Consider the following 16,122-nt stretch of genomic DNA (forward strand, 5'->3'; position numbering starts at 1 on the left):
TTAGTTGGCCAAAAGTGTGCTATTCGGTAAAGCAGCAGCTGGTGTGTAGTGTTTATTTGGCTGGGATCCGTTTTAACTCGCTTATTAGCATGTGAATAAGTACCACCAACTATAAAGTGCTATACACATGCACTAGACAGGTAGTTATGCAAATGAGGCTCGAGGACCTTCAGAAAGTCACCCACCAATCTACCTGTTGGTTTCTCGTCATCCCAAATTAGCCTTCAAGATAGGTAGGTTTGCTATCTTGTGCGTGGAATATGAAAAGATAAATGTGTGAGCACTGTGTTGTAGTGTTTAAATGTGAGCAGTTAGCATTAACTGCTGCAATACAGCTTCCAGTCATCAGTGGAAGTACTGAGCAGGGAAGAAATTATTTCCGCCATCTTGGATTTTAATACTAGTTAAGTGGGACCCTTCTGTGTCATTTTAAATTATGATCCAAATGTCATAGCCCCTCATATGATACTAAATGTTGTTTCTGGTTTCTATTTTAGGTAGGTTTGTCTACACTTCAATACAACCAGTGCAAGTGAATGACTCCCGGTCTTTAATGGTTTAACTTTTGCCCTGGCTTCTGCCCTGACCTATTCTTCTTTCCTTTCCTTATCTCCTTCCTCTCTGTCCTTCTCTTTTCTGCCATTGGATTCTGAAATAGGGCCTACATGATTATGATATTATTATCATCATAGTCTGTCAATCTTAAATTGGCAAATTAATTATGTAACTAGCTAGCTCAATATAAGCAGTTTAAGTAAATCTTTGTTGAAATATCTAGCTAACTAGCTAAATTTATGAGGGACACATAAAGGGAACTCACTTCCCCCATTAGAATGACTTGAATGGCTATCACAGTTTGCTAGTAATACACTGTCCCAGTGGGACAGTGTCAAAATCGCATTAAAAAAAAGATTAATATGAACGTGATTTTTTTAAAAATTCTGATTCACCATTACATCCCATAACAAAATATATAACAATTACTAACTATCCATCAGTTTTTTTTTTTTTTTTAAAACTTTAAAGGTGCTATTGATAACGTTGATAACATCCAGCCACTAGATGACGCACTCCCCCTCCAATTCATTCCAGTGGTTGGCAGTTCGTTGCACAACCTACGTATTTCATGGTCGAGTGGAGTGAGACTCAGACTCAGTCTTTTCAGAGATGAATCTTTCGTGATAAAGTAATGAATTCACTTTGCAACATATAGCTATACAGATAGATTTAGCTTACTTTGTGCAGTAGTGTTTCATGTAACGTAATCTTAGGATATGGCTAGCTAGCATTAGGTAACCATTTTTTCCCCATCATTTAATAATTATAGGGGCCCTGTAGTGCAACACTTACTGTAAAATGATATTTTAATCATCCTTACACTATAAGACATTAGGTAAATATTTACATTTTAGTCCAATCAAAGAGTACAGTACAGTACATTGTAGGGATGCTATTAAAACCCACAGTGCTCGACATTAGAAAGACAGCTACAGTAAAAGTTGACATTAGCTAGTGTTAGTGTTAGCGAAGTGTTGAGCTCGAAGTGTTTTCTTGCTGAAAACAAATCTCAGCACCAAACAGCAACTATGGGTACAGAGAGAAAGGACGACTGTATGATCATGTTAGTATTTTCAGATTTTCATATTAACGTGAGTACTGTAGCTGTTGAGCTCAACGCAGCTGGCTACATGGCTAGCTAGCCACAAGTACCTCAGCAAAGTGTCTCATAATAGGGCTAACGTTAGACTGCTATATGAGATGACACCCTCAATAAAAGTCCTGTTTTGGGTCTAAACAGTATAATAAGCCGATTTACAGTAGTTCTGAACTTTAATTTACCTTCGACATGACACATTGGTAATATATTGGGATCCCACATCCACTCTGCGGACCAGAGCGAGAAGAAGAAGAGCAACCGTCTTTTCATAAGCGGACCAGTCCGCTGGTCAATCCACTGCCCTGCATAAAATTTTACTGGCCCCGGGCCAGTAATGTAGCTCCTCAGGGATTGATGCTGTTATTTTTCTAATTTTGACAATCTAACCGGTGACAACACATTAGTTAAGGTTTTAAGGACTATGCCTGGCGGTAATTGTTGTTTATTTTGTTTAAATATGCAGAACTGTAGTTTTATGGGTTATTGTTATTTAAGCTAAGTTAGCTAATATGTGCTAACGTAAGTGTGTGTTTTTTCCACATTAACTGGCAACTATACCACGTGATACCAACGTTGTTATACTATTTGGCTCACAAGCCTTGTTAGAAGCAGGAACCAAATGTCAGACATCTCACACGGAGATAAACATTCATTTTGGACCTGTCAAAATTTTTAAAATGATTAATTCACAATCATATTTTTTTAAGAAAAGGGATAATTTTATTCCACACCTTTCTAAAAGCTCTGTGGGAGTATTTTTTTTAAATATTTGTCTACATAAAAATGTTATCAATATAACCTTTAACATTATTCACCTCAGAACGCTATATCATTTTACTTAACCATCGCGGTTCACTGCAAGGTTGTTGAATATGGTGTGCCGCGGCCCCAGAAGTGATGTCATAAGTGATGTCATAGCCACATAACCTTTTTTTTTTATCACATACTTGCTTATGATGAGCTCAGTGTTGATTTTTAGTAATGGAAGTATATGCATGTAAAGATAAAAAATTATTAAGCTTAGCTGGTCCCACTTTACCAGTATTCACCCTAGATGTGTTGAGTTTAAGGGAATTTACCTCCATCACAGTGAGTTGCACTTTTGTGACTTTATTAACATCAACTTTTTATGAACTTGTACTGAGAAGTTAACCTGTCTTTTGATGTGTTTGCACTTTCAATATTCGCTCAATAAACAATAAAGCCCTTTGAATTAAATTGAATTGAAATTGAATTGCAACTTTATTGGAATGGAATGCAAACAACTGGTGCTTCACAAGCATTGTTGGGCAAATTACTTGAAAAATGTAACCAATTACCAATTATTCATAAAAAAAATTATTACATTGCTTTACTTATTATGCAGTAGCAGAAGAAATTAGTGACATTACTCGTTACATTACTCTCACCTCCAGCCCTAGTGCCATACAAACAGGAAATACAAACGTTATTTTGTCACCTGTTATCAGTTATTGATGTTATTTGACTGAGAAATACCGATGGGGGACAAATTAAAGGAAAACCCTGAATAAAAGAATAGAGAAACGTATCAAATGCAGATACTTCTGTGCACCAGGTCTCACTGAATGGTTTGGTGAGTATGAAAATGATGTGAATAAAATGCTCTGGCCTTTACAGTCACAGATCTCAACCCAGTTTCACACCTGTGGAAGATTTTGGACCAGCGTGTAAGACAATGCTGACCATCTCTATAAGACCAAATTATATAAACTTTTATCTTCAAATCTATTTAGTAATGGTATATATCCTTTTGTTATGTCTGGCTATGTTTGTTTTTCTTCTATCTGCTGTACTCAGGTCTCTCTTGCAAAAGAGATCTTGATCTCAATGAGATTGCCTGATTAAATAAAGGTTGTATATATAAATGAGATATCTTGTGGAGGAATGGCGTTTATCCCTCCAATAGAGTTCCACAGCCTTGGCAAGGAGCGCTGAAGCTGTTCTGGAGGTTTGTGGTGGTCTGACTCCATACTAAGACACTTCATGTTGGTTTTTCCTTTATTTGTCACCCATCTGTATGTACAACTGTAAAAAAAAAGGAAGCATTTTTAAATTTCTTTCAGTGATTATCACATAGCACATAATTCGTTTTAATTAAAACACATATACTTGTGTTTATTGGCATAGAACTTTGTGAATGTGAATGCATCACCACATTTAATCAGTCTGATTGATGACTTAAGTTTTTACCCAAACCAAACCCTTCCCTGATTCATGGGTATGGACTTCATTAGTTCTTTGCCTCCGAACTAATCAATGAATCCTCAGCTCTGTGGTCAATAAAGGAGTGATTTGTTCATGGCTCTCATTCCAAAGAATGACCAGTCATGGTGGACAAAATGGCAGTCTGGAAAATCACATTTAAGATAGCATTGATTCTGGTGACTGCAATTTGCTCATTAATATTTGAGCATTTTATAGATAAGCTACACTTATCACTACTACACTTGGCAAGCTGAGTCTGGTTAATAAAATCTTTATAACTGAGCTCAACAGACAAACATGATATCTGATTGTCTTTTTAACCTTTAAGCCCAACAAAACTATACACCTACTTTGAGCACACTCTTGAAAAAGATGTCTCACATTGTGTCTACTTTGGAGAACATTTGTGTAGCTTTTCATCATGCATACAATATACTGCAGTACAATCTGTTGTTTGTAAGGTATGGTGTGATGGGAAGTAACTGTTTGTGGACCTGTGTTTATGTTAATCCCCATAAGGGCCCTAAAAGAGCTTGTTTCCTAGACTCAAATGAGTTGCAACACAATAAACAGATGCAAATTAAGACATTACTTCTCATAAAATACCTCTTCTACTACTAAAACATATTAGATACAAAGGAGAAGAGGTATTATTCTTGAAAGCAATTGCTCATTTGTCAGTCTTCCTTTCCTTATGCCATACACCACAGACCAGTACACTGAATCCTGTAAGATTGGTGAAAGTCATCAATACGCCCCGAGAGAAGACGGAGAGGGATGACAAAATGGCTGGATGCAATCAATATGCTTTTGGCAAGGAGGTTATTTTTTTCCTTTCGTAACTAACCAATTTTTCTTTGTTTTCCCTTTGTTGAACAATTTAGACACTGTTGAAAGAAAATGTTGCCTCATTGTTGTACACAATAAAGTTGGTGCATGACTAAACAACAGTGTATTATCAGTATTAATATGTGTCAGTCATGATGTGCAAGCTTTCTTTGATAGAGACACTCTAATGAAATTGCAGACAAAATTGTCTACCCAGTTACTGTGTTTTTCTGGTCAGCATTTATGCATCACCTGCTGCTAGATTTATCCTTTCATATCGGCCACAAGCTGACTGAATAAGACTGCATTCAGCTCTCCTGCTGAATGAAGTTATTTATGGGAAGTGTGCCAAGTTTCTTTTTATAATGAGTTGGCTGGTGTACTTTAGGCCATTGAGAGAAGCTGCAGTTTAATAACAAAATCTGCTTGCGCAGAGATTTGTTAAGTTAATTATTGAATAGCAAGGTGATGCATGCAGTAATTCTATATTTATGACGAGAAAACACTTAAATTATATCACCACATCTGGTTTTTCTGTAGATTTTAATGTGCTTTTGTCTTATTCAAGTTTTAATTCTAAACTGGTTATATTGATTAAGAATAGAATTGTTGTAACTTCCATGAGGTTTTTACAGTATATTATTTGTTCCCCTGGTCTATATTGCAGGTTTCAGGTGTACAGCTTTACAGCAGTAATATGGACTGAGAACCTGCTCAGCTACGTGGTTGCTAAGATTCACAGACAAAACAGCAAACTCAAACAGCTTGATAGGTGAGTTTGTAAGTTTTTTTGTCATCTTTTGGGTGGTCCATCTTGCTCAACAGACGAAGGCTGCCACCTTGTGCTTTTGGATTAGCATTACAAAACCATAATGCACAATGAATACCGTCACAGAAATTAACACTCTACAGCAACTATAGAGCTACTGAACTCATACAAATAAAAAACAGGATTCACTACTTGCATAAATTTACATATAAGCGTACCATGTTGAGGTCTTGCTGTTTAAATTAATGGAAAGGATTAAAGATCAGTATTACAGTACTCTGCATTAGGCTTCCACTGTGTGGATATGTAGCACCATCTTGTGGTATCAAATAGTCAGATGCTCTGAATATGTTCAGCCTATGTAACAGATCGAAAATGACATAACAATGCCTGAAATACCCAGTAAGCTAAGTGAATGTCTGTGTAAAACAGTATGGTTCTACTGACATTACACACAAACACTGCTCAATATATTGTATAATATATTGTATCTTCAGAAGCATGAACAGTTTAATGATTTGATTAATTACATATGCTATAAAAAGGATGATATATTTCCAAACCAATTTAATTTACAGTATATTGATAGTATTAAAAAAATAAACTTCACAAAAGTTCCCTGCAGTTCTGCATATCACATCAAATCCAAACTCGTGTGTTGAGAGACTGTTCCACACACAGAGACACACAGGCTTAGAGACAAGTTAACCCTGAATTTTTAATATCTTCAGACTGAATATCAAAGACCTGTGGAAAATTATAGATGAACCATAACAAGTCAAATCCATTTGAGTTAATTAGACAGAAAGACATAGAGAGAATTCTAGAAAACTACTGTATAACCTGTATAGGTACCGGTAGTTTCACTCAGAGTATACTGTACCTACAGCATGTCGCTCAGCATGTTCAAAGTTACCTTATCAGATTTCTTTATAACATTACAGGACTTCATCTATGGTATTTGGATAGTCGCCATCCACATTTTACAGATTGTATATAGTCAGTGTAATTCCTAGCTGGGTTTGTTTCACCACTAGGAGTTAACTGATGTAACGCAGTGTGAAGCACAAGTGTTGCTGCCATAGTTAACTGTAATTTAATGCATAGTGCCTATAAAAAAGTATTCACCCTCCCTTGGAAGTTTTCATGTTTTATTGTCTTGCAGCATAAAATCAAAGTAGCTTATTTTGTCACTTATCAACAGAAAAATACCCTTTTCACAGAATGGCTTCAAGTGTTCATTTGTCGTCATGGTGTTAAGGTTTTGCTGCCATAATACTGACTCACCAAAAGTTGGACCTTCCAGATACACTTATATTGCAATCAACTGAAAACCCTTGACTACACACAGGTGATCTCAGTTTAACTAATTACATGACTTCCAATTGGCTGCACCAGTGATGATTTAGGTGTGTCCTTTTAAAGGGAGTGAATACTTATGCAAACATGTATTTTGTATTTTTTATTTGCAATGAATTTAGATAACTTTGTAGAGATCTGATTTCACTTTGACATGAAAGGTTTTTTTTTCTGTTGATAAGTGTCAAAAAAGCCACATACAATTCCCTTTTATTCAATGTTATAAATCAATAATACATGAAAACTTCCATGGAGGTGAATACTTTTTATAGGCACTGTACCTTCAACTATTGACCTGAGCTGCTGCATGTTTGAATTGTCCTGATATATGATTTTAGCTGATACCTGCCAATCAGAAACAAGTTTTTTGTGTGGCCATGTTACAATATATGATTCATATCCAAGCTTGTTATATAGTTGGAGAATGTGTAGTGTGTGTGTGTGTGTGTGTGTGTGTTGGCTGAGCAGAAGCAGTAGAAAGTGGAGAGCTGTCAGAGTCAGAGGGACTGGTTGTTGTTTGAAGTGCCGGGGAGCGCAGAGCTGAGGTAATTGTGTCTGACGGGCGGCGATAATTATGAGGCGCAGATCAGATCAGCTGCAAAACCCCTGCCTCCAACCCCCCGCTGCTCGCCTTCACTTTTCCCTTCTCTCCTAATTGACTGGGCCGCGTCTCCCCCGAGCCCCTTTGTTATTATTTATTAATAATTCATCGCTAAATAATTCACACCCTTGGACCCGCAGTGTTAATTGAGCCGGGTGGGGTGGCAATGCTGGTGGGTGTGTGAATGTGTGTGTGGCGGTACAAGGGGGTGACTTAAAAACTAGGGAGGAAATGGGATGTGGGCCTTCCTCAACTTGTAGGGCAACTAAAAAGGGAAATGGTTTGTTTTGTTGTCCATAGGGATGGATGGGGCTTTGGGGCAACTGGACACATACAGTTGAAGGCCTACATGTGGTTTGTGTGTGTGTGTCTGGGTGAGAGCGAGAGAAGGGAATAAATCAATAAAGTTCATCATGATTGGAAGTAAGGGCTGAAAAGCACTTGCATCTTAATTCTGACATTGCTCACTAATAACATTAAGGTTCTCACTCTTTGCCTGTTTTGCAAATGGTATGAAGGGCAGTAAATAAATAAATGTTTAATATTTTACTGACATTGCATTTAAGTGAGAAAGCGAGTGTTCATCAGCTCATACATGAATACTTGATTATTTGGAATTTACTGGAAAGTAGAGCTGAAACAAGTAGTCGATTTATCAATCTTTACAATCGACAGAAAAGTATTTGGCAACTATTTTTGATAATTAATAGTTTTTGTCATTTCTCAAGCTAAAAATACCACACATTTGCTGATTCCAGCTTCTCAGATGTGAGAAGTTGCTACTTTTCTCTGATTTATTTTTGGGTTTTAGACATGGTTGGACAAAACTAGACAATTTGATGATGGCATGCGCTCTGGAAAACCATGATGGGCATTTTTCATTATTTTCAAACCTTTTTAGTTGATCCACCAGAGAGCAATATAAAGTGCTCTAAAATGTTCCTCTTCGTAGCCTACATATCGTGGTCACAAACAAATCCTCATCAAAAAACATTTGTTTGTTTTATGTTTTTACGTAAAACAATATGAATATTGACCATTACAGTATATCATTATCTAATTTTTTAAACTCTCAATTATCAGTAACCTCAGTGTCTGAGAATAATGTTCAGTTAGTCTGGGAACAGTCGTGCATTCAGCAGCAGAGCCGTCCAGTAGAGGTCAGCATCAGATCACCAGAATATCTACCACATACAGTGGAGCTGCTTCATGTGTTTGCAGAGCTGCAGTTAATTTGGAATCACATGTTTTGTTTATGGTAAATTATTCATGCAACCTTTCATTAACACCCTAAACAAATACAAATTGCACAGCATAGAGGGAACCATAGCATTCACACAGTGCCAAGGAATGTTTTCTTAAGAAAATGCCTGCTTGCTGATTTGTAAACCTGCTTACTGTATATTATTACTGAGAATCACACATCCTCGCCAAACCCCACTGGCCGGCTCTTTCGCTTTCTGCTTGCTAACTAGTTTGCAAGTGATTAGAATACATAAAATATGAAAAGGTTAGACTTGAGACTTTTTTGTTGCCTCTGGCTGAATAGCTCATCACACTGAATCCAATGTTTAAAATTTAAGATAAATTTAAAATTGAAAATGCTGACTATTTCATAACAAGTTACAAAATCATTCTCTCTGTCTTTTTTTCCTCCTCTCTCCCACTCAGTCTTCCTCCGACTCAAACACTGGCACTGTGTCGAGTCGGTTGGGCAATGCTTGTCTTCAGAGCATTGCCTAGTTGCTAAATCTCTTTTAAGCAGAGCAATATATATATATATATATATATATATATAATAAAAAAAATCAAAGCAACTGTGAACCCAGTCTTTTAAAAGTTTAGAACTTTTTGTTGGGGGAAATTTATGGGTTGGGGGGGAAAAAAAACAAGTTTGTGAAAAAAAAAATCTCCCCAGTTTGTGTTTCTTTGGGGAATGGTTCATCTGAAGCCGTCAACAAGGTCCATACAAGTCTCCTGCTACCATGGAGCATACAGACTGTCTTTCATGCTGTGGTGGTTTGGGACCAGAGAGGAAGGGCCAGCAGAGAGGAATCTGTCTAGCCGAGCTCAGTGTATACACTGCATGTATTTTTGTAGACATCGCCGTAGACTTCACTTAATCTAAGAGTACATCAAAGCATCCTCTGCTCTTCTTCTTCAACTAAATCCTTCTCTGGTCCTTATTACCAAAGTGCTCATAAATGCCTTTGGGGAGTTGAGAAGAGGAAAAAACACAAACAAAAAACAAACATGTTTGCTTTTATCTTTCAAATAACTATTTATGCTAGTACAAATGAGCATTCTGAGAGGGGATCATATTGTATCATAGTGGGTGAAGAGTAAAGATTCATGCTGACTGAAAAGAACAAAAGGAAGACAGTGTACAGCAGAGTAAATTGTTTCTGTGACGTTTGCCAGAATGTCATCATCGCTGGTAGACGATAAAGTGTGCTGCCAATCTCAAAAATGATGCTTTTTGATTCAGCAAGTGGTTTCAAAAAGTGCCAGCGAACATGAGATTAACAAATGGCTTGCACAAGTCTGTTTTTGATTTCGTTTAGATGGCTCTGATGTGAGCATGGAAGTGAAGGGACTTGTTGTATACTCCAGTGGACCACGGGGCCGGGGAGTAAACAGGCTCTCAGCGGCGCAGGAGTCTTTCCATCAGGATAGAGAGTGTAACCCCATGGAGATCCTAGAGAGTTCTGAAGCCAGAGATGGTGAATAATAGAACAAAGTGAGGATGAGTCTTCTGAGGTTCCACTGCTCTTCAACATCCCTCCATCGCAGGGTGTGTGCGTGTGAGAGAGAAAGATGGAGAGAGCACTGATAGTTGCAACTTCTGCGTCCATCCTCACTAAACTATGAATAAAAGTTACCTGACATGTTTTTCTCTTACCAAGTAAAACACGCCACCACATCACCAAAACTTTGCTTAGAAAACAACTGCAATTGTAAGATGGCACAATGACAGCTACACATAAACACAAAGTCTGCATTCATATGACAGCATCCAAACCTAATCCCATGGGACTGTGGGCCCCCTTCTCTTTTTTTCTCCACAGCTACCCCCCTATGTCTCTCTTCTGTGCATCTCCAACACCGAGAACTGACATGCGGTAAACGGAGAATTATTCAAAGGCAGGCCGGGGCTGCCTGTCTCCCACATGGGTCTCCTTTTTACCCCCTCACCACTGCTGAGAAATCAAAACTCTTTGGACGTCACACAGGCCGATTGAAGTTTGGTGCCTACTCTGAAACGGTCCCTTGCCCGACGATGGCAGGCTTCATTAGAGCTGTCAGTCAGGCCCTGGCGACGGGGCAGCGCCGCAGGGCACCCTCAGGGCCCAATCAATGTTGGGGTCCCCAGGAAAGGGCCATCAAACGACCCTCTAAGACGATGCTGTAACCCTGCATCGTCGAGCTTCACGCTCATCCCCCACTGATCACATGATTAATAGCACAGCTCCACACTTTCAGCCCCATGTTTTTGAGCTCTGATGCAAAGCTGTGGTCTTGTATTTTTAATCATTGACTTCCCATTGGCTCGGTTATGGAAATGTGCACCCTGGAAGTCTATATAGGAACAGTCTTATTGAAACTCTAATGATGTAGAATGAAACTTCTCTCGCAAACAGCACCCCAGTAGCGGCAGTGGGAAACAGGAGCTAGTTGTTATTTTTTGCATAATTTAAGCCTGCTTTTCCCAGTGTGTTGCAATTACAATGAGTCACATGATGCAATGAAAATAAATGAGTCAGTGGGTGCTTCTCTGTCCAACAATCTCAAATCCTGGAACAATGAGATATCCCCGAAATCATGGTACACAATTCAAATACAGGAGCAAACAAAACCCAAACAAAACAAAGCAACCATCTTTGAAGAGCGAAAAACTCTGACTGCCTAAGTTCCTTTCAACAATATACAGAGTGCAATATTCTCAGTACCAGTATGTTATTCAGAGCGTTCCTCCAAATATTTGGAGAGAAGGAGGGGAGATGAAACGGGGGTAGAACAATGGGACTTTGGCTGTGTTATGGCGTTCGTGCACCTCGCCCCGCCAGCCCTTTGTAGTGTGTGTTGTGTAGTGTCCGTGTCCCCAGCCGGTCCCCCGCTTGTTCTGAGTCCAGGTGGGGTCTCAATCCCCCTCCCGTGCCACCTCCCCCCCTATCTGCCTATCTTGCACACATCTGCTCCATCACTCTCACACACACACACACACACACACACACACACACACACACACACACACACACACACACACTTTTTGTTTCCAGGCATCCAAACACAGATTAAAGAGTCATTAAGGGCTACTTTGCTGTTGAATATTGGTCATTTAATATTTTATATATTTTCTGCTAAACATCGGTCTTGGATCAGGATTGGTGCCTGTAATCCAAATCTGACTTTGGCCATAAAATGATGTACCCAGTAGGTGATTTGTTAATTTTTAACAGGGGACCCGGTTCCTTTTGTTCACCCGCGACTAGCGAACGACTCATGAACGACTCTTTTGATTCTGTATTTTTTAATATGCCGCTGTAGCTGTATAGTTCAGAGAATATTATAGATCCAAGACGAAACTGACAGAAGGGTGGGACTCAGGACAGCGCCATGGATTTATCAATACACAGCACAGTTAGACTTATGATATTTCAGCCATGGTCGGGGCCATAGATTCTAACTTGCACAAACCTCAGTCAGATAAAAGATCAATGAGTCAGGCAGACTAGACATGTTCAACTGAACAACACCTCTGCCCCCGACTCTCTCTGCTACTAGGGGATGCATTTTGGTCATTTTGCTAACAAGGGGGATGGCATCCCCCCTCAAATCGCCTACTGAATTTACCCCTCTATAATGTTAATAACACTGTAAAATATTCTGTTTGATCTGTTTGGTTCAATTCAGTGACATATGAGAAGGTATTTTGAGGATAAAAAAAGTCTCTTTACAAAGAATATTAATAAAAACTTTTAAAAAATGGAGCTGTATTTAATATATACGCACATATTATATATACATATTAATTTAATCATATATTATTGATTACAAACAAGATCGCTGCTGTCAAGTGCTGTGGATAGATGAAGAAGGATAAAGGCTGTTGCTAATTTATTCAGGCTCTCTTCTAATGGAAATGGGTAAAATATTCTCTCTGGACTATAACAGTGAACAACTCCTGAAAGTTGGGCAGAAAGTTTCCCTCATTTCAAATGCATTTAATATATAAAAAGTTGCCCTTAAAATGCCCAAAAGCAACACATTTAAAAGTGGTAAGATTTCAGTTTAATTTTATCTCACACTCACATCAAATCCATTAGATAAACCCTTCACTTCCCCATTTCCCCACCCAGTATGCAGTTCGCAAACAGACCACTGGGTGATGCTGAGATGCGCGCCGCACAAAAATGAAGTTGTTGAGTCTGGAACAAAGAAAATAAAATAATGATTTCTCTGTCAGATATTTGGCTTTGGGTACAGAGCGTTGCTCATGTTCTTAGTAAAGGGTGATCATTAGCAAGTAACAGGGGCTGTAGACACCTTTTATCCAGCAATCAAAGGCAAATAACAACAAAAATGAGGTCTGACCTATATTCACTCTGCTGCAGCATCCCAAAGGAACGACAGGTACCCAGGCATCATGCATCCTCCTAGCATTACATTAACTCCTTACAGGATGTGCATGTGACTAAAACAGATATGATCATAACCTTTCTACTTTTGTAAATATGGGCTGATAAAAAGAGACTCCTTCCAACACATGATCAATATATTTAACTATTCAATATTACATTTAAATCTGGCTCTCTCCCTCTCCCTATGGGGGAGTTGGGGGGGTGTCTATGGTCAACGTGTAGTGGCTGTGTCTGGTGGAGGTAATCCTTGGTGATCTGCCCTAATCTGTCACAGATACGCAGCTGAAGCGCAGAGAAGCTGTTAGAGGAGAGTGGAGAGGGGGGATGAGAGTCAGAAGGGGAGAAAACTGGATTATGGCAGTACGTCTGCATTAACTCACTGGCCTTATCTCTTAAATGCTCTGCAAAAACAGCTTTGGCTTGTACACAGGGAGTGGTGTGGTGTACAAGCTCGGATGTATGTATGTGTGTACGCAGGCGTGCGTGTGTGTGTGTGTTTGTCATGTGTGCTGAGCTTATTTCATGCCAGCCATACAGGCCTGAGAAATAAGTGTCCTTATTATAGAGAGGAGCTCATGGGTGGCACTGGGTCCAGTGCCACCTTGTGCTGGTTCACATCCCAGCCTTCCCTGAAAGCCTGACAGCCATTCCCAGGTGACTCAGTTTCCATTTCTCCCTCTTTGGTTGGGTGCAGCGACCAATTTGCTTCTTGGAATACGGTTTCTTGATTTCCAGACATAGATATCAAATCTCTCTTTGTCCCCATATCTGAGAATTATGTGCCTTTGACATCATTTTTCCTGTTGGAACCACATGCAATTATGGTTAAGCAGTTATCGTGGAAAAATTACTAATTGTCAGTTGTTGCGGATGAAACTGTCTCACATGTCAAGTCGCGCCCTGGTTTGGAGCCTTATTTACCCAGCAGCACAGGAACACACACATCCTAGTCACAAACACGTACACACACACACACACACACACACTCTTTGTCTCACACACCCACAAGAAAATCTCAAAACGTGTTCACAAACAACTGATATGTTGATTGATACAGTCGTCGCAACTCTCCCTAACACAAACAGTCAGACAGCCAGAAGCACGCTCAGTCCTGCACTCGTGCAGTCCCTTGTCTCCAGTCATGGGAGGGTCACCCCTTGGCCCTGAGAGACAGAGAGAGACTGTGTGGATGCGCTCATGTTTATGTTGGGAGATTAGCAATGATGAAAGAATGCCTTTTCAAGTCTGGGCTAGAGGGGCCTCTGTTCAATGCCCCACCCTTTCAACATACGCAGGCACATGCGCACTCCCTCACACACACACACACACACACACACTTGTGCATGTGTGCTTACATATATTCGCATACACACTCACAGAGATGTGTGTAATTCTGTCATCAATCCCCACACATTGTACTCTATAGCCAACAAAAATCCAAAGATTTGCAAGATTGCAGAAACATTGCCTCCAAATCCAGGCCTGACATTGATGCAGTCATCTCTCGGGGGCCAGGAGCTTAGTCGTACTGTATGTGGAAGCTGCACTGACACCCTCATCTATCCTCTTCCCTCTCATCTTCCCTTCATCATCGAACCCCAATGAAAGAGCCTCATTGTTCTACTCTGCCTGTATGTGGTCTATCACTCTTCTCTCTCTGATTTTCCTCCTCTAGTTCTCTCTCTTGTAGCCATTTGCTCGGCTCTCTTTAGTGTTTCTTCATCTCATGTCCTTGTGGTGTCATGGATTATAATGTGACTTACTCATGTTTGGGGGTTCCCATGCCCATGCCAGGAGACAAACCCAGTACTCCCAATCTTCCTTGTCATTATCCCTCCCCCACCAAACCAAACAGAAGAAGTTATGATGTTTAAAGCTGTCTCTCTCTCTCTCTATCGGTTGTGGATTTGGATTAGGGAATCCCTCAGTTTGTGGGGACAACATGCTCAGGCAATTTGCTTCCCATTAGCTATAATATAAAGCAGGGTTTTCCAAACAAAACATGATTACCACTGGGTGAAGCACTCACCGCATCTAGGCCTCTCCCAGAAAAATGATCTAAAGACTATTTGGTTACAGTCCCATGATCCTATTCACTCTTGAACTGTTCCATTGTCTGAACTGCATCAATCACAGGTTTGTTTGACCAGGTATTAAAAGCTCTATTGTCTAACTTTTTTCCTTTATGCAAAGCTGATTCTGTTTTCTTTGGCTCGTTGACAAGGCCCCACATGACAGTTTCACTGCAGAGATTCATGCTTGGGGAACAGCTCATACTTTTACGCCAGAGTTCATGCTTGTCTTTAAACTGACTAAACACTTTGATATTCCCCGGTTTTATTACCCAGCGTGGTGACTGTATCCAGCTACCTCCTTTGTTGTCTTGGCAAGTAAACCATTAATTCATCAAATGGTTGGACCCACAGATGTAATTGAAGTTTTTAGTACGATCACTGGTTCTGGGGGGCCCTGGCTGTTGAGAGGCAGACTCCCTCAGGTCTTACCTACCAAACAGTGGAAAGCACCTTTTCAGGTGAAGTCATGAGAGAGCAGTTTTGCGGTGAAAGTTTGAGGATAAGGGAAACAGAGGTGTGTTGTTAGAACATACTGGAAACTACTTAATTAAGCATAGATCCAGATGATAGTCATTATCTCCTGATTGGCTTGATAATGTGTTAGCACCAGGAGCCAACGTCCTGTTCATGACACAGAGAATGAGGTAGAAAGACAGATAGAGCGACATATCAAGGAGGTATAAAAGAAAGAAAAAAGATGAAAAGCTGTTGTAAAAGCCATCTTAGTGAGCAGTAAACCTGGAGGCACTGGCCTGGCAGCCTGTGTGCAACATGATATGGCCTCTGTGACAGCTGCTGACACTGCTTGATGTGTAGACTCAGAGGTTGTGGAACCAGTCAAGAAACTACGGGAGTGTGCATAGTTGTGTGTGTCTGTGTTGTGGCGGTGTGGGGTCGGGGTTGGCATGCTTATCCAAAAATGCCACAAGGCAAATGATACACCATCCTCCATTTTTAGAATTGTT

The 16,122-nt window shown here is 39.8% G+C and overlaps 1 long non-coding RNA gene across 1 annotated transcript in view; it reads left to right on the forward strand.

The window, feature by feature from the left end:
* The first annotated feature begins 70 nt into the window (after window positions 1-70).
* LOC122873227 overlaps window positions 71-16,122 on the forward strand; it is a 52,156-nt gene continuing 36,104 nt past the window's right edge. Inside the window, exons 1-3 of the long non-coding RNA XR_006377378.1 lie at window positions 71-233; window positions 4,594-4,704; window positions 5,379-5,483. This is a non-coding gene — a long non-coding RNA (uncharacterized LOC122873227). The remainder of the gene's footprint in view (window positions 234-4,593; window positions 4,705-5,378; window positions 5,484-16,122) is intronic.

This window comes from Siniperca chuatsi, linkage group LG3 (genome assembly GCF_020085105.1).
Source record: "Siniperca chuatsi isolate FFG_IHB_CAS linkage group LG3, ASM2008510v1, whole genome shotgun sequence".
Taxonomy (NCBI): Eukaryota; Metazoa; Chordata; class Actinopteri; order Centrarchiformes; family Sinipercidae; genus Siniperca; species Siniperca chuatsi.